The 20,791-nt window shown below is 37.1% G+C and overlaps 1 long non-coding RNA gene across 1 annotated transcript in view; it reads left to right on the top strand.

The window, feature by feature from the left end:
* LOC109579767 (uncharacterized) overlaps positions 1-20,791 on the top strand; it is a 106,746-nt gene that overhangs the window by 73,765 nt on the left and 12,190 nt on the right. The window contains exon 3 of the long non-coding RNA XR_007422836.1: positions 2,382-2,433. This is a non-coding gene — a long non-coding RNA (uncharacterized LOC109579767). The remainder of the gene's footprint in view (positions 1-2,381; positions 2,434-20,791) is intronic.

Below are 20,791 nucleotides of genomic sequence, written 5' to 3'. Positions count from 1 at the left end.
CGTAGTATAACTTTAGGCGAAATGTTGTAAACAAATACACTTCAACACTTTCGAACTTTTCCGCGCACAATTCCGATATTTTAGCATTTCAAGTCATCAATTGCGTTCTTTATTTATCTACCCATCAAATCACTACTTGTACTTCTACTCAATACTGAAGCAACCTGAGAAGCTTTCACTGCACTAACACGCTCACTTATAATTACAACGCACACACACAAAAAGTCTTAATTGCGCGCCAACAAGTCCAAGGCCGTGCACGCCCGCTCCATTATTGTTTGCATTTTCCAAAATTAATACTCAAACAAAACTCTTGACAGTAATTAACGGAAAATAAATAACTTATATAATAGCAGCTTTCATAATTATTATTATTATTGCGAAAATCAACTAACTAAGCAGCAAAACGAAAACCCGCTGTTTTCGTGATTTTTGCTTTTTTGTTTTTGTGTTTTTGTAAGAATAAAATCCTTGCTCGAAATTGCCTCGCCGAATGTCCTTCAAAGTGCGCACTAATACTTCAGAAACGAGCACTTGCGAAAGGATTACAACTTTTCAGTGCTAAACAAGCAAATGAGTAATTATTAACAATGCCAAGGGGGCGGAGTGCTGTTGGAAGGTTGCGAAAGGAAAAGTGAATTTGCAGCAAAAGTAGCGTCGACGTAGTGCTGGGTAGTAGTAATGAAAGATGAGGTAGAGTGTAAGATAAGGTGGAATTATGGAAGGAAGATGGCGTTTGCTTCAAGAGTTGGCTTGAGGAAGTGATTTCAGCGCTTAAGTGTTGGAATTTCTATTGTGGTGTAAGGATACAAGTTGAAATGTGGAATGCGTAGGAAGAACACTTGTAATGAAATGGATATTTTTATATTTCCATCTGACTCTATACGAGTATAAGTAAAGCAGGCACCGTGTCTGGCCAGTGCTAAGGTGACTATCGCGCCTCGGTGCGATGTGAATTAGAAGTCACAAGGTGACTTGAGGAGAAGTTGGTTCTATATAAGTAAAGTAGGCACCGTACCTCCCAAATGTTTAGGTGATTTTAGCGTCACTTCAGGAGAAGCTGGCTGCCGGCTGGCTCTAAGTAAGTACAGTAGGAACCGTGCCTCTCCAGTTTCCAGGTTACCTTAGCGTTACGATGTGAAGCCATTTGGAAATCACAAGATAACTTCAGAGGAAGCTGGCCACCAGTTGACTGTCCTTGCCTGACCAGGGCTTAATTGACTCTCGCGACTCCGTGTGATGTGTCACAAGGTGACTTCAGGGGAAGCGAGTTTCAAGCGATGTGATTTGATTTGGAAGTCACAAGGTGACTTCAGGAAATGCTGGTTGCCAGCTGGCCCGATATAAGTAAAGCAGACACCGTGCATGGCCAGTGCTTAGATGACCCTCTCACCGTGATGTGATGTAATTTAAAACTCATGAGATGACCTCACGCGGCAAATGTAAACCATTGAGTTATTGACCTCATAAAATGTAAACAAAAAGTTCGTGGACCCCATATAATGTAAAAAAATGGGTCAGTGACCCCAATTTTAAACGAGGTTGTTGACTTAGCTTAATGTAAACAAAGGTACTGGACTTGGCTAATGTAAACAAAAAGTTCATTGACTCCAAATGTAAACAAAGGGGCCATTGACCCCATAAAATGTAAACAAAAGGGTGTTGGTTTTGCTAAGTGTAAACAGAGGTTGCGGACTTGGTTAAATTTTAAGAGGGTTTTTTTTGGTTAATATATGGTTTTAAATAAAATTTTTTTTCGTTTTTGCAGTGTCAAAACTGCTATAAGCACACATCGTTTTCAAAATTTTTCAAATTATCTGCATAAAATGTGTCAGAACCATTTCATTGAAAAAAAATTATAAAAGTAAATATTTATCGTTTTCTTGAAAGTGTTAAACGTTGATGGCGGGACAACGCCTTCACAGTAATGACGCGATGTTTTTTATAGCTTATAATGCCTAAACGTTATGTGTTTTATGCACAAATATGGCAGTAAGCGTCAAAAGCTTTTGTGGCTTTATGAATTTCGTATCGTCTTCAAGGTTCGCTGAACTCATTCAAGCGTGACATAATTTGGGCAGACCCTTTGGTGCTTATTGGCGTTTATTGTAAATATAGAGATTCAAAACCTTTGTGTTTATACACGTGGGTGCAAAAAATTAAACGATGAAGTTAAAATATTTAATATACATATATATATACAAATAGCATCGTTGTTTTAATGGTAATATTTTTCAAAGATAAAATTAATGCAAATTTTGTTTATTTTCTATTTTTAATTGTGGAAAGACTTACTAACTACAATATGGACTTATAAGAAACCCATAATCTCTTAACAGTTTTTGCACAAAGTAATAAAAATATTATTTTCTGTCTTGCAGCTTGCCAGTCGTCCAAGCGATGCAAAAACTGTTCTCTGTCCACAACTTTAAGGTAAGTTTAGTCTATACCTTCCTGTAAATTTGTTTGTAATTAAGATTTCAGTAGTCCTGCGGAGAATTAAGGGAACATTTTGTAAGAAAATATTGAGCAGTGTTTTATCCGAACCCATCTAGATCAGCTATTGCTTGCCAGGTTAGTTTTATTTAACTCACGAGTTGGTTTTTAGACACTTGCACAGTTCTATGACAGAAAAGCACAATATCGCAGGAAAAATTTAACTTTGACGCAATTATATAAGAAAAGGTTCTTAAGAAAGAAAGAAAGTCCTAAAAAATCTGTTTGCTTGTTATCTAGACTCTGACAAACACCCAGCTCATATAACATATAGATGTCATACAATATAATTATTGGAATCAAGTCCTTCTATGGAAAACTTCTTTGTTTTATAAATTATTTTCATAAAATTTGGCATAGCCTTTTAACTAACTCAATAATACAATCTCCAAGAAAATTGTTCAGTTCGGACCACTATAGCATATAGCTGCCATACAAACTGACCGATCAAAATCAAGTTCTTGTAAGGAAAACACTTTTATTACACAAGCTAGCTATACGAAATTTGACACCGATTATTGCCTAAGTCAAGCCCATATTCTCCGAAAAAATTGTTCAGATCGGAATACTATAACGTATAGCTGCCACACAAACTGAGCGTTCAAAAGCAAAAAAAAAATATTATTTTATACCCTCATATACATTTAGCTCCGGTCCTACCGAATTTAACGATGTTTTTCTTGCTTTAACTTGAACTTAGTTTTCTAGCCCAACTCAAATGCTACTCAACCCACCCACGTACATTTAGGCCTTTGTGTGTTTTCTTGTACCAGGCGTACCATGACTTGTCATTATCGGCTGAGTTAATTGTGCGCAACAGCCAGCAGACGCCATTTAAAGCGGTTAAAACTTTTACGCACAGACAATTTCTTAAATCTCGAAGTAAGGGCTTCTAACGCCCACATTACTTTTTGTTTAGCTGATATTATTTTAGTCATTCTACTCAGTTGAGTTTGGGGTTTAAGAACGGTTTATGTTGTTTAAACTTCAAAATCCATCCATTCACATCCCACATGCACATCTAGTGGCAGCAATAGTAGGTTTGTGGCATGTGGCTTACTACCCAAGCGCTCCAGCAGCCATCCCTACTCAATGCGTGTGTGTATATGCCGGCGCTGTTGCCGTTTGTCAATTGTGATAACAATATTTTTGGCATTAGCGCTAAGCTTTGAAGCTTAATCCTTTGTTTTTGCTTTGTGTTGCAAGTTTTCTGTCATGAAAACGGGGAGAATTTCGTATTTTTCCAACTTCGCTTTAACTGTGGTCGGCCACTAACTACCCAAAACAACCCAGCTACCCCAGCAAAAAACCAGATTTCTAGATTTATCGCTTTGCTCGTACACTTCCCGTTAGTTTGTCTCTTTAACAGCATAAATCGCCGAACTTTTACCCCTTTTCCCATTAAGCTTTCAACCACTTTTCGTCATTTAAGTCATAATTATGGTAAACATTTTGTAATAATTCATATTCGTCGCTTGGCAATGTCAACAGGACACCACGGCAAGCACAATAAAAATCTACAATAAGTAAATATTATTCCTGTTACTATGTAGACACACAAAAATACATATGAATGGATGTGTTTGTGTGCCCAAATGCCTGTTCATGTGTGTTGTTCCCATCAAATGTTTGCGGCGTTTTGTGTTCGTAAATGGAAATTTAATTGTTTGGAAAATGTTGCATTGTGTTGTGCTCATTGCTCATTACTCTCTGCCACATCGCTTTCATTTTGGCAGCTAATGTGTGCAATTATCGCAGCAGGTCATCAACATTACCAACACCGACGACGTCATCATTATTACTAAATTCATCAACTTCACTGCTTTGTTGTTATTATTACTGCTTGCTTGCCTGCCGTTACCCTGAGTGATTTGCAGCAGGATATACATCGATATATCTATATGCTTATATTGTATATAGTTTTTTAATAACACAGTTGAATTGAGTTTCGTCAATAATTGCTGAATTGGAAACATTTTTTGTGAGTTATAATAATAGAGGCACTTAAATTTTCAATATGAAGCCTATAATTAACATATTTAGTAAATTGTTGGTGAGAAAAATTTTAGTTTAGGGCCTTATACCTTCAGCTTAATAAACAATAAATGCAAAAAAATTCGAAAAATTCGAAAAAAAAGGTTGTAGGAGTACCTTTGCTAATATAAATTGTGGAAAGTATACTAAACTTAGATCCAGTTGGAGCCCAGTGTTATTGCCAACAGAAAAAGAGTGAAGAAAAAGAAGAAAACGCAGAACAAACCTTAAACTCTCTTTATGAAACATATATACAACAAAGCATCTAAAACAAATCGTCTAAAGCAATAACCTATCATATAAAGATCCTTTTGAATAATTGGATTTTCCAGAAGTTCTTCCTTCGAACCAGCTGGGCAATAATTTGTACTCGAATTCAAAGACTCAATAGTATTTTTAATATTAAAAAAATTTGAAGAGCGTTCCGGAAAAAAATGGTAGGAAATTACTTAAAAGTGCGCAAAGTAGTAACACAAAATTTCTCTCGGTTCGTGGTTGTGACATAGAAGTTTGGTTGTGAGTAATATCTCATTTTCACTTATTGATTATCGTTCGACTTCTTAAACCCAATCACTTCATTACACATAAAGAGTTTATATTTGATTTCATCAAAGTTGCTGATTCCATATAAGCTTCATATTCAAGTATCTAAGCCTAGTTTTAACAACTACCCACGAAAATTCTGTTTCTGTTCTATTTCTGTTGTGTTACTCTATCGGCGGACGGTACCATTGAGCACAGAAGCAAAGTGTCTTTCAGCAAGTATGCAGTTCGCAAAGATCATTTTTGCTTTTGACTTTGGTAATGCATAGATGCCTCCTTATAGAAGTTTTATTTCTATATATACTTACATATTGAGATATACATATATATGTATTCTTCTTCTTATGTGTTCTCTCTGTATGTAAGTAAGTAAATCTGAATATATATACCCTAATATCTCTTACTTTATAAAACAATTAAATTCATTTGCCTTCTATATAATGATATTTTACAACAAATAATACTTAAATAAATAGAACTCTAATATCCAGTCCTTCTGCATATGCCTAATTCGCATGTAAATTGGTCACCTCACTCTTAACTTTTCTACAATTTGAACTCGTAGCACTTTCTCCCAAGACGCTAGAATGCGTTCACCCTCTCACAAAAACTTCCAGCACCCTTGCATTTACTATACATTTACATAAATTCATTTTCACTTTCAAAGCTCTCTGCTGCAGCGAAGCGCTCTTAAATTCACCTGCATATCAATGTTGCGCAAAGCGCTCACATACATTGCATCAAAGCTCTCTTCATCAACTATGCGCTCTTACTTCGAACAGTGTTACACCTGCATAACAATGCTGCGCATAGCGCTCGCATACCTACGCTCATACGTTCTTATGCATGTGTGCTCAGCAGTGATATTAGCTGTGTGCTCATTATTATGAGTGTTGCTATGATTCTTTGCATTTTTGTTGCAAATTTTTTAATGTTCGAAGTAGACCTTTAAATTATTATGCATATAATAAGAGATAATGAAGAGTTGTGCCGAATTTTCTAGAATCGTGGAATGCGAAATTAAGGGGAAATCAGCTGAATTATTCCAATTGAGGAATGCAATGTAACAATAAAAATATTTAGTTACAAGTGGTAAGGAGAGTGGACACACGTATTTCTTGGCTGATGTCGCAAATATTTGTTAAAATCGTTGAAAAGTATTTCGTTAATTGCGTTTTTATTTAGTTTAAAGTTAAAATCGTTAATAATTCCGAAAAAATAGTGTCGTGAAAGTCGTGATGAGTTAAGTTCGTCGAAATTATGAGTATATGGTGCAAATTCCTTAAGTGCGTGTTCGGGTTAGTTCGTGCGTGTGTATATGAGCGTAGATATTAATGAATGTAACAAGTGCGTTGGCAATTTATGCGGTTCTCGGTTGTTTTATGTCGCGTTTTACGGGTATTAAGGTGCGATAGTGTTCTTATAAAAAATAGCGCGTCGTGTAATATGCGTAGCCAAGGCTAGTTTAAAAATGGTGAGTTTTTAATCAAATTGTTTGAAATTTATATATGTATGTATAACATTTATTATTGTTTATAATACATTTCTGTCTGTATGTACATTAAACTGGGTCGATATGTCCATATGGGTCGCCTAAGGGACTATGTGTCTAAAATCGGTTTCGAACCAGCGATTTTTTGGGCGAATTTTTTTAGGGATTCTAATAATTTGTTCGTCAGTTTTTTAAATATCTGAATGAAATTTAATTCCTAAGTGCTTTTTATAGTGCTGCCACATGTTGCTACAGAATATAATATTTTTGTACGATTATGATTGTATATATAACCTAAAACTAAACTTTTTGTACATGTTTCTTGTCAAAACAGTAAGGGGCAGTTCGTAGATGGGCGTAATCGGATTGCGTTTTTCAAAAATCGATGTACTCTTAAAATTAAATTTATATCGGTATTGATATCTATAAAAGCGGCAGCGGTTAATTTTGTTAAAAAGTCCTCAGGCCCTCTTGCAAATTGTTGCTACAGAGTATAGTAGTTGTGATCACCAAACGGTTGTATGCATCACCTAAAACTGGACGATGTAGCTATAGGATTATATGTATATGTATATATAAATGATCAAGATCAAGAGAAAAGTTGAAATCCGGTTGACTGTCTGTCTGTCCGTGCAAGGTGTAACTTGAATAAAAATTGAGACATCTTGATGAAATTTGGTGCACATATTCCTTGGCAAAAAAGTAACGAGTTCGTAGATGCACGTAATCAGGCTACTGCCACGGACCTTATGCCGGATATGTCGGGGAAATTTTAGTATAACGTCCCAGAATTTCGTGAATAAGATGGTCGGATAGTGAAGGTTATTCAAATCAAGTTAAAGTAGCGGGAAGCTCGTAGTTTTAGAAATATTTGCGTTTAAAGTTGAAAAGTTGATAGTGCACGACAACTTCCGTTTACTGTCAGACCTCTCAGTTGCAATCCACGTGAACATATAAAGTAAGAATCAAATCTCTTATGTGTTTCTTTGGTACTAGAGCACATCTCCTCCCACTAGAATCCTATATCTCCAGCAAATTAAGTTGTGAATTTGTGTGAAATTTCAAGCTTGAGCACACAAACAAACTACGCACACGTACACACACTCTTGCAAATGTTTATATGCGTGCGACATATTTATACACCACGTTCCACGCAGTTATGTGTAGCTGTGTGCGCGTTTGCATGTATGCGAGAGTGATTTGTATGCACATTTCGCAATTTGCACAAACAAAAAATCCAATTAAGATTTCCATTTTATTCTTTCATGTTTTCACTGTCAGATTTCTTACTCACTCAATTTTTGCCGGGTTTTTTTTCCTGCTTTCATCCATTTTTCGCACAACTATTTTGCGCTCACTTGTTAGTCGTGTACTCCACTTAGTTTTTGGTATTATTTTCCGGTTATTTCCTTCGCTCCGAATTTCATTTTTATTATTTCTTGTATGTGTGTCTGTGTTTTGTTTTTATTTTTGCTTGCTGTTTTTGTTTTTTTGTTTATCGTGTGCTTCTTGGTGCTCTCGGTAAGTTGACACTCAACTTATTTGGACACTCAACTGTACAAGCAATTTCAGCAGGAGACGTTTGCAATTCTGTGAGTGTGTAAATGTGTGTTTGAGGCAGCACTAGCTCTACGCTCGTGTTGCATATACACACACTCACGCATGCAGCACTTTTAGTGGATATGTGATACTCAAGTGCAAATATACATTAATATTTGTACATATGAAACTGTGACAACAACAACAATAACAACTACTACTACAGCATTAATAATTGGAATAACAAGCGTCAAGCAATTGCTGCCAAAGTAGTGGAAAAGAGAAATCTTTGCCGGAGTTAGCAAGCATGGAGCAAAACAAACACATACACGCACTCAGGGATACACACGCACATAAAGGAGCATAAACAAAAGCGAAAGTGTGTAAAGAAAGTTAGAGCAAATTATAGTGTATACGGGTGTACGTACTCGTATGTGTCTATATTTCTATTGCAACAACCACACACATCTCAAGAAAAATGAAATGTTGTAAGTATATGTGCATGTGTGTGTGCGTATATACAAGTGCTGCTCTGAAATTTAATATTTGTAACGAACGTTTAGCAGTTCAGCTCAAAAACGAAATAAAATTGATCAGCAATTAGAGATGAAACTCCGCTATCGATAACAGAAAGCGCTTGAGAGCTCTTTGGATATAATAATTCTGTCATAATTAAATTCAAGCTACAAATTTTGACTGCTATCGAACACTAGCAGGTGTTGCCAAGCATATTTTATATTTTTAAAGAATGCCGAAAAATAATTGAAATATTACAGAAAGTGAATTTTATTTGATTGGCATCACTATAGATTACTGAAAATTTTCGGGATCCCGTATATACAATTTTTAAACACGGAAATACTATTTGATCAAAATTGAAATTGAACTAGATAACTGTAAATAAAAATTTAATTATTTTAATCCCGAAAAAAATTCGGGATCCCGAAAATAAAATTTTTGAAATATTCAAACACCTTCTTTCATTGCAATTGAATTTGATATATTTACATGTATCCTGATTGATAACAAAAAAAAATTCGGCATACCGAAAATAAATTTTTTAATCCCGAAAATAAAAATTTTTAAATGAGGAAACATTTTCTTTTAATGCAATTAAATTTCATTAACATTATTTACAACATTTTAATCTCTAAAGTTTTTCGGGACCGCAAATAAGTATACATTTTTTTTAGAATGTAGGATTTTTTGAAACACGGAAAGAAATAATGATTTGATTAATGATGAAATAAATTAGAGATCAGCTTCACCACTAATAAACAAAGTCAAGCCTCACTCCCAGTGATTTAATTGACCCTGATAAACGATTTAACGAGGAATTTGCTATTAGCTGACAACAAGGGCTTAATGGGCTTAAAGAAATATTATTGAAATATCTTTATTGATCGAACAATGTAAATATATCAGCCGAATTTAAAATTTCGTAAATCATTTACATCAGTCAAACAAAATTCTCTATTATTAGAACACACAGCATGCGCCTTATCAACCTTAAAAATCATAAATTTTAATAGAGCTCAATGAGCAATGAAAAATGCGATTTTCATCTAATTTATTTTTCACTAAACCACATTCCCGCGCAATGTTTTTGTGGCTTAAGTGTATACATAACCTATAAAGCGCTGATTTTCGTACGCTTTGAAGTGCCGCAGTTGAAATTTAAAGAATTTTTCGCACTGATTGATATTAATAATGCTCGAGCAGCGCAATTAAATTTTAATGATGTCTGTGACAACTTCAAAAATCTCAAAAATCACAGAAACACGCAATAAATAATAATGGCGGCAGAATGACATAGCAAGTTATAGAGAGGGAATAAAAGAGTGAGTGAGGTTGAGTAGTGGGAAGCTTAGAAAAGATGCCACTGCATTAAGTGACGAATTAGGAGTAAAAAGTAGATGCAAATGGTTTCAAAAAAAAAGAACCATTCGGCTATTTGTTGTAAACATTTGTATACAAAAATGTTTGTGTGTGCGTGTCTGTGTGTGAAAGAGCATCTTTGGCAGTATTTGTGTTCAATGAAAAATAATAAATCATTTCTTTTACCAAAATTCATCAACGAGGCCGAATTTCAGGCTGCCTAAAAGTCTGTCTGTCTGTCTGCCACGCTCTTGGGCGCTTGTTCTACTTGTTTCGCCGCTCGTGAGGTTGATTATTTGATACGCAGCATTACTTGGCGCACCCTTTCGCCAGCTTGTCAGCTCTCTGCAGCGCCGAAGGGTGATGGTAGGCGACCTTTCACCCGAAAAAAGGTCACACGCAGCAAATTGAACCGCAATTTTTCTGCGAACACTTAGTAATACCAACTTGCGCCTGTGTGTATGCTTCATAGACATGCGTGTATATGTGTGTGTTATGGCTGTGCGTACGCTGTAATCTGAGCTGCGTGTGTATGCCGGCGTGAAATTGTAGCGCAGAATATGCGCTTTGCCACACATTCACAAGAACAAAAATACATCAGCAACAACAAAATTATGAATCTGCTATACAATCACATATATATTTTATGGTTTGCTGCAAATTATTTATTTATTTTATTTTTATTTTTTCTTCTTGTTCGCTTTAATTTTTCATTTTTTCTCATTGCTACGTGAAAAATATCAAAATAATAAATTTTTCCACGCACGCATTGCTATTGTTTGTATATTGAAAAATTATATGTTGTCATTGGCAGCGACAGCCGCAGCGTCGTACATACGGCAGCGGCAGAAAAGGTTGCCGCACATTGTGTCACCAGCAGACAGCGCGCAGAAAAACAAAGCGCCAGCAACCACAACAAAATCGAAAAAACATAAATTATAGAAGAAAAATGAAAAATTAAGCGAAAATCATCATGAAATTAATATCGCAAAAACCGGTCTGATTGCGCGCGTTCTTGATTGATGTGAATGACGAATGTGTGAATGTGTTGAAAAATGCACGCATCGCCTTGTCGCGCTCATCAGTATGGCCCTAACGCCCTTCCGGCATATTTCACACACACGCACGCATTAATTCATATGCACATTTGCGTTGGTCGCGCTTAAATACAATGCAATTGAATTTTCTGCTGCTCAAATGTCAATGCAATGAATCACAACACATCAGCGGCTTGATTGGTGTATGCCTTTCAGTGTAATGCTGCAGCACAGTTGACATTTTAAGTGCGCAACAAAAGCTTTAAATACTCATTTATATTAATTAATGAATGGGAAAATTCATCTTTTCTCTTCGCTACTTTGCATAATAATCCCCCAAAAAAAACGAAATTGAGAATAATTACCAATGCCAATGTGTTTGTGTTGAAAATATTTACACATAGTGCCAGACATGATAGGCATGTGCTGGAAGGCAGCAATTTTACTAAACACTTGAAGCTATTCAATTAATGGTTCAAAACAGCATATATCGAAACCAATCGTTTTTTGAGTTAAAATCCTATAAGCAGATTCCTCTCTGGACGAAGAAAGATTAGGCTCTACCCCAATCCATTATACGAAGTAGAAACATGCACGATGACGAACTGTCATGGGAAGACAAAAAGAAAGAGTAGAGGAACAAGCGAAGCCTTGTGGTCTTGGTTCAGATTTACCCATGGTTGTTGTGTCAAAGAAGAAGATGTTTCAATAAAATGGAAGGTTAAGCCACAAAAAGCCATAGTTGTGTGATAGCCTTAACCGTTTGCCCATCGGTACGCGAACTAGTTCACCAATTTTTGAGATATCGATCTGAAGTTTACATACGTTTTGTTCACTCCAACAAACAGCTTATTTCTCAGAATCGCCGAGATTGAATCACTCTAGCGTACACCTGCCATATAAACTGAACGATCGAAAACAAGTGATTGTATTGCAAATTTTTTCAGTTGATGAGATATCTTCATGAAATTTAGCATGGAGTATTGCTTAAGTGAACAACTTAATGTGTGAAGAAATTGTTCAGATTGGATCACTTTAACGTATAGCTGCCATATAAACTGATTGATCAAAATCAACTGCTTGTAGAGAAAACTTTTTAATTTGGGAAGATATATTTACAAAATTTAGCTTAGGTTATCACCGAGAATACTGTTCAGATCCGACCACTATAACATATAGCTGTCATACAATTTGATTGTTGAAAATTAAGTCCTTGTATGCAAAACTTTTTTGTTTGACTAGCTATCCTCACAAAATTCGGCACAGATTATTGTTCAAGTCAACACCACAATATCTCAACAAATCGTTCAAATCGGATTACTATATCTTATAGCTGCCTTAGGAGCTGATGGCTCGAAATCAGCATAAAGACCATTTTATATTATTTGAGCTATAAGAAATAGTGTTATTTATTATTTACATATAAATAAGTAGTGGAAATTAACATCTAAATTATAAACAATATAATACTGTGCACGAGTTAACATCTAATGTGCTCACGCATTACAAACCTTAGAGGTATTCCAGTATATCAGATTGTCAAAGTGTAATCTTTATAAAATTTTTGAATTTTTAATGTAACCAAATTTGCAGCTCTTTTCGCTTCAACGGCTTTAATAGGTTTCTCGAATTTTAAAATTATAACCACTCTCTTCCCAGCCACACACAAAGTGAGTGCCAAGTCAGCATACATTAGCCACACACCAAGTATTTTAAACTCATATAAATTAGTTGCAAGCAATTAAATAAATACGCACGTTTACAGTGCTGGTAGAAAGCACACACACACACGCATTTGAAAAAGATTATATTTATATGTCTGTATGTATGCGCATATGTATATATTTTATATATAAAAGTGTGTTTCTGAGAGCAGAAATTCTTCTTCACAAAACATTTAATTTTTATGGCCTTACTTAGGTATAGAATTTTAATTTCAATATTTTTTTAACGAAATAAATTCAATTCATAACACTTCAAGCATAACAAACCGCTTGCCACACACACATAAACACGCATGCATTCAATTGTTTTACAATTATTTAGTAGTTGGTGGTGTGGCTGTGTGTGTTTAATGCTTTAAGTGATGATGAGAGCACATGATAGCATTGTATGGAAGAATATTTGTATATGTACGTGTTTGTGTGTGTATGCGAGCCCTTATAGATATATTTCTTCCGTTGCATTTAGTGCAGCCATCGAATCGATTGTTACTTCAACCAAATGTTAGTACAATTATTAGCACCAATGCATGGACGCAATGCGTACGAACTCTGTGTAGTGTTGCTGGTGGTGGAAACGCATAAATTTTCGCTACGCTCCACATGCAAACAATACAAATTAGCCACACAGCCGCAGCGGGTCACTACAGCAGCAAGAACAGGACCCACACAAGCGCGGCTTCGGACAATCAAATTTATGCCGTACTTACAAAGCGGTCGAAACAAACAAATTAAATACATACGCATACATACATATACATTTTCACATCGGTAGAAGGTAGCAGGATGGCGCTGTGCGTTGATCTTCATCAACTGCGCTGTTGATGGTGCAGCTCCTGTAGCTTCTACAGATCCTTTGTCAAATTGGCGCTGTATGACTATCTCAGCGCGCTTTGTGCGTATTCGTATGTATGTATGCGTTTGCTGAAATGCGATACACATTGAATAATGCGCGTTGATATGCGCCAAGCAATAACAATAACAATAGTGTTAGGTATCTATCTGGAATTGAGGGAGTAAGCGCTGGTCGTAGCTGTGGAGGAGCGCTAAGTGTGGCTATCTAGCGCCAATTCAACATGCAGACATACATACATACATACATTTATACATGTACATTGAATTAATATGTGCAGCCATACACACAAACACATGCACAAACGTCTCGCATGGACGCATTTGCGGTCGTACGGTGGCAGTATCCTTTGGCCGCCAACACAGCCACATTATGTGAACCCCAGCGGGTCCGCAATGACGACAGCAGCGCATCCATTGCCCAAACTACAAGTACGAGTACATAGTACCTGTCAGCATTTGGCATTGATGGTGGTCTATGCGGCGCAAATGAAACTGAAATTTCTCACACATCAGCAGCGAGGCCGCCACAACGCTGGCGCACAGGTATCTGCACACAAACCGAAAATTCAACGCCTACTCGGCCGCAATGGTATACACCGTTGAGTTTTTGGCACACGAACACACACACACACAGACGCAACGCATTGTTGCTGACTGACAGCCGGGCACAGTTGGAATTTGTAATGAGTTAAAAACTAATCTACCATGACTTTGAATTCGATTCAACTTGAAGCGTCAGTTTTGATCGGCCAATGCGCCTAGCACGCATCCTTCTAGTTAGTTACCACTGTGTGTGTGTGTTTAGGTGTGCCGACAAATCCTTTGGTATTTGGCTACGGTTTGCCGCCTGACTTTTTGCTGACGGCGCCCATCTGTTACTGACCGCAGATATTACAAACAAGCAAGATACCGGTAAATACTCGTACACACACATACACTGACTGACAAAAATGTAAACAGATATGTAGGTGTTGTGGCTAAAAATCAGCAACTACTTGAAACGGTTGCAAACCGCAAACGTAATACAAGAATTGCGGTTGATAAGGGTTCCCATAAGGTTATCAACAACGCGCCTGAGTGTGGTTCTTTTGTGCCAAAAAACCGTGCACGCATTGAAAGGAGGCGTTAACATATGCGCAAAAGGTGCAATTAGCAGGCAATTAGTATGCGTACGCTTGCAGTGCCAGCTGTGATGGAGGTCAGCTTGATTTTTGGTTTGCGATAAAATTAAATAAACCTTGGCTCGAAATGCCGGAAGGAATATCTGCCAGGTTTGGCATTGGATTTGTGTATCTAAGGCATGCTTTCATTCCTACACCCTCGAAAATGTTGAATCCAGTCTTTTCTGGCGAGAGCATGTAGCTCGGTAAAGAGCTGCTATATTGTAGTCCGGCTTTCAAAGAAATTTCCAGTGATCCAACAGCAACCGAATTATAGCATAGCTTCAGCTTAACCCAATTATTGAATGATACTTCGGAGACAAGGTCAGCAGTACAGGAACACATTCCTTTCAGAAGATCTTTAGAAGCTAATTTTTGACTAAGAAAGGTGGAAAATAAAGATGTCAGTTGGAGCTTAGAGCTTTAAAGGGTTTCTAACTGGATAACTCTAACTTTCATAATGGGAATTGGTCCAATGTTTTCCAAAATATGCTTCCGTGAACTATGAAGGCAAGTACGAGTGTAATGCATTGGATGTTTAGCACAATTTTTATTCAAGTTTTATAAATAAAAGCCTTAAATCATGATAGAACTTCAAGCAAAATGCCATTAGTATTGAATCCTTTTTACAGTTCAGCATTAACATACAAATTTTTGTCAGAGTTGGTGGTCCGCAGTGAGCCAGTTGTTCTTTCTTTTCGCTGTTTAGCGCCAATTGGAGATGCCAAATCTATGCAGGTCCTTCTCCACTTGGTCCTTCCAACGAAGTGGAAACCTTCATCCTCCTCTGCTTGCCCCGGCGGATACTGCGTCGAAAACTCTCAACCAACGGAGCCGATATCTCTTCCTTCACTGAACTATGTCAATGTCGTCGTATATTTCGTACAGCTCATCTTTTCATCGAGTACAGTATTTTCCGTGGCCAAAGCGCAAAGAACCATCATCAAAAACTCAGAATGCCGACTCATTACATATGGTCATCCATGAGTGTGGACTATAAAGCAGCGCGGGTATGATGAGGGACTTGTAAAATTTGGTTGGTGTTGTTGTAAACGAAGAATTCTTCCGAGTTGACAGCCTTGGGACGAATAAAAATCCACCTCCATTACGGTTATGTAGATCCGTCTGTCGTGAGAACGGCTCTTTGGTCTCTGACGTTGGTGGAAGCGGTGTTAGTGTTAATGCTGGTCCCAAGATAGTCGCAATTATCTACGACTTCGAAGTTGTGACTATCAGCAGTGACATGGGAGCCAAGTCTCGAGTACGAAAACTATTTGTTTGATGACAGGCGATATTTCGTTATGTCTTTGTTCACTCCCCGACTCATTTACTTCGCTTCTTTGCGGAACTTCGAAGCCTGGATATACTTTACTGGGCGTTCGGGCTCAGATTATCCTAATAACTCCTTTCAATTGTGATCCGCATTTAGGCTCAGTTATGTTTTAGGTCATTGTTTCTTCTTCGAAGACTTGTTTTCTGAACTAATCTTATATTTTCTTATATTTACGTATATTCTACTTCGTGGATTGCTCGGCTAAAGCCTCTCAATTTTTATTTTTAATGTACAAATGTACTACTTTTTGAAGTTCTACGAGTCATTAAACGAACGTATGAGACATTTATGCTGGGCAGAAGTAGATTCACTATTTTTTTTTGAGAGAACTTTACTGTTCATATTTTAAGACCTCTTTTTTTATAGTTTTGGATGTTTTGAGTGAAGAGAAAGTTACTTTAGGCTTATATTTAGGGATCTTCGTAAGGCCTGTAGTAATTACACATATGCCAGATTTTTTCTGTACTGGCAATATAGTATATTATATACAGTATGCAAATATGGGAGCAACTTGCTTTACCTAAAAAAAAGTTAAACACACGCGCTTCTCATAAACGCTGCATAATTTATTTAGGCGCTCAGTTATTGCTCGCAGCACGCAGGATATGCCGCTAGTGCTTGGTAAACTTATTACGCCCGATAATATCTAATTGCACTTAGGTTGGGATAATAGGATAGGCAGTAGTAAAGCAAACACCTTGAAGCGAACGCAATTAATGCCATAACCGTTTGGAGCACCATCAGCGCCACCAGCACCGTTACGTACCGCCAAGAGTGAAAGTAAAATGCAAAGTGTCTGACAGATCGCCATATCAGCATAAAGTAAACGACACGTTTTTATGAACATGCAACACACCTCGCCTGAACGGCCTATCAAAGTGATACCTAACGGCCGTGCAGCCGTGCGTGTGTATGCGTACTGCTTTAATGCAACGCTTGCAACAACAACTACACACGCGAACAGAACAGACAGACAGCGCAGGCAGTTAAGTATGCCGCTAACGGCGCTGACATCGCTGACACGTTAATTGCCGCTTGATGGATTGCCAAACGTTGCGTTGAAATATTTAATATCTTGCAACCCTGTCATCGGTGTCGCCACTTCGTGTGCTCTTTTGTATGCTTCCGACATTTTAGCGTTACTTGATGAAGGCAAATGAAAGGAAAAGCGCAGCAAAAAGAAAAATGCTGTAGAAAAATGAGTAAAGTAGCGTTAGTGGAAAGGGATGAGGGTGGGCAACAAAAAATTGATAGGAAAAGTGCGTGCAGTGCGGGCAGCTGTTCTAACGCACTCGGTTAAATACTTCCGGCGCTAGGGAGCTGCGCATCGGTAAGTTATTACCTTATTGCAAATGACTCTAAGCGCGTAAATGAATTCGAAGCCCTGTCGGAAAGGGGTACATGGGTTATATCTTATGCATGGACTATAAGCGGCGCAAGAGGAGCTGTAATGGACAAAAGACATTCTTTCAAACTATAATTCCGTCGTAGATGCCTGTAAAGATTTCGTCGATGTTTCAGAGACCACAACTCCACGTTCTCGAAGAAAGAAACACGAGCATCGGCGGTCAAAACTTCGAAATTTTTGTAAACGAGTAACGGTTTTTTTCGGAACTCTGTTCTTAATGCCAAAAGAGAGGGAAACAAGGACTTAGTTCTTACGTCTAAAAGAGAAGGAAGCAAAGATCTCTGAAGTCGAAACGTCGTTCTTGTGCTTATCAATGACTGATAGTTTACTCAGAATTCCGTACTTTCGTCTAACAGAAAACTGAGAAACATGGATCTCGTTCTTATATCTAAAAGTCTAAAAGAGAAGGAAGAAAAGTTCTCAGTGGTCGAAACCTCCTTCTTGTTCTTGTTAACCTGTTATGTCAAGAACAGAAAGAAGTAAGGATTTCGTTCTCAAGTCTAAAGGAAAAGGAAACAGAGATCTTATTATTCGAAACCATGAAAGAAAGCATCGAGAACCTGGTTCGTTGAAACTTCTAATTTTATGTGAACAAGTGACAGCTTCTGTGTTTTAACTTGAAGAAAAGATTGTTTCGACTGCAATAGGAAAATCAGCTTACATCGATCCATAAATTTCCAAATTTTTCTAATTTCAAATAATACTAAAACAAGGTTTATTAGACCCAAAATTCGACCAACAGCAAGAAATTGACGAAATTTGGTAGCCGACAGTATCCTCAGAACAATTATAGAGAAAATGTGCCAAACGATTTCCTACCGGGTATATTTACCAGTTATAGCCGTATGAATATGCATAAAAATGGAGCTTGACACCAATTTTCTTCCCGTGCCGTATGTGACACGCATACCGGAAACGGTAATCATGCGGAAATTACGCCAAGCCAACTTAAGTAAGATTTTTTACGAAAATACGAAAATATTATGAAGGCGCACACATACACATTTGCACGTATTTTCGTTTCAAGCGTTATGCTTCAACGACTTACGCACCTTACCACACGCAGCAACGCCCATAATGTCAACGCAACAATTGCATTTGCAGCACTGGCACGCAGGACATTATGAGAAATTCATCAAATGTCATTCGTGTCATTTTATTATGCTAACTAAGTCAAAAGTGACTGGAGAAAAATAAAAATACCAACAACAAAGGCGAGCATGAAATAAGCCAAATTAAAAATTGTGGTCGCGTGAGGCAAAAGTGAAAGTGAAAATGTGTTTTGTGGAAATGGGCATGTGGCAAATGACTTATAAAAAATATTATTATTGTGTTTATTATTATGCACTTACTAAAATATGGTACGACACACACACACACAGATTAAGGCAGACATGCGGGACAAATTAATTAATGCAACGCTGCGGGCAAAACAAGGTTGATTCGATGCCGGGTATTTGAGCCCATATAAATATATTTGTGTACATATACCGCTTTACTTAAAAAAATGCCAGAAATCATAGTTGGACTTGCTGATAGAGTCAAGTTCGCTAGTGTCTGTGTAGCCACGGAATCGCAGATATATCTTCGCTCAGAATTCGTGTTCATAAATTGTTTGCCTCTCCTTGAGCTAAACTGAGTTCGTCAAATCTCCATAGAAAAAGCTTTATCTCTCGATTATTAGCACTTTTCATAGTCTTTCATGATCAGCTCAAAGAGTTGGAACCCCTGATACTCAAAGCGTAACCTTGACAATTCGGAATAGAACGTTATACATACATCTCTAAGTTATTATATTATATTTTTGGACATTTTATAAAAATTACTTTCAAAAAGTGAGCCATAATTGGATTATATAAATCACCGCTTGTTTCTTATAAGCTCTCATTATTTTTGTTGTAGTTGTGTATCTAGTTGCCCGCCCATTCGTCAATTTTATTTCTATTGCGTGCATGAAAACTAACAAATTTCATTATTAATTTCTGTCTGCGGTTTAGTTTGATCCTTCTCATAATTACCCACTTTAATGACCACACAAATTAATGCAACTTGAAGGCTCATTACTCGGACTCGTGACTTGGACTTTGCTGCATAACCCGCATAGAAAAACCGCACCCTAGTCGTCACTCAAAAAAAGGCGCTCAGTGCTACAAATCAACGAATTAATGTAATAATAGCTCGCATGTCTAACCTCACCGCGGTAATTATACCATCCTTTTATGAGTAATACGCCAACGAATGATGTCCGAGCGATACGTTCAGTGTGTTAGCCGCATTTTACGAGCTTCTAGCCGCGCGCTGCAACACTGATATCCTACTTAAATAATTTGTCCGTACAATTGTGGTACTAAAGTGCCTAAATTCCTGCATATAAAGAGGTTTATGTCTGGTTATATAACTGGGTAATCATATAGGCATGTGTGTATATGATATTTTATTGCTCCACAATTTATGGTCGAGATTCCTCTGTCTTGTAAACATTTGTTGCACTCTTAAAATTAATTCGTACGAATGAAATGAAATACAAAAATGTAGTTTTTACACCTTTGCTTGGTGTTTATATTGTGCTTGTGGTGGACACTTTTATTGTTGTTGTGTGCAATTCTTTCTTTAGGGTATTTGTAATAAATTATTAATGTATTTCTTTATATTTTTTCTACTTGGCTATGAATTCAATCAGTGTCTTTCATATAATAATAAAATCCTTACAATTTCCCCGAGGATCACTAAAAGTAGATTTGCTGTAAACTCTTACAACCCTTTTCCTTCATCTTTACTTTGCCTCATAGGTATTTTTTCGAACCTTAATCTATGCCATAGACTCTGAATACAAAATTTCGTGAAATTTTGTTTTGCTGTCTTGAGACGCATATTCTCAACTCTTCCGCGCTCAATAATCTGGTACATGACCATAATGAGGTGAAATATCCTCTTTGCAAGGGCGTCCATGCATCCAATGGAAGGACCAAGTACATAAAAATCTACATGCACTTCGGGTTTACAACTGGCGCGATCTCACACACAGAGCATAGAGGCAACTGGCGAAGTTTCGAACAACTGATGGGTGTATCTGTCATACTGTGGCTCTTCTGTAGATATTTTCAATTGTTTAATATGTATATGAAAGAACCAGTTACCAGATAGGCTACATTTTCTTATAGCACTGCTCGGAAACCACCGATCTGCCCAGTAAAACCGATTTTTTTTTTTTTTTTCAAAAGACGAGTAAAATACGTTTTTGTTTTCGGCATACAACAACACTTCGTATGTCTGCTAAACATATGTTTGACATGCA

This window comes from Bactrocera dorsalis, chromosome 5 (genome assembly GCF_023373825.1).
Source record: "Bactrocera dorsalis isolate Fly_Bdor chromosome 5, ASM2337382v1, whole genome shotgun sequence".
Taxonomy (NCBI): domain Eukaryota; kingdom Metazoa; phylum Arthropoda; class Insecta; order Diptera; family Tephritidae; genus Bactrocera; species Bactrocera dorsalis.
The sequence above is the reverse complement of the archived record's forward strand: the minus strand, read 5'-3'. Positions and strand labels throughout refer to the sequence as shown.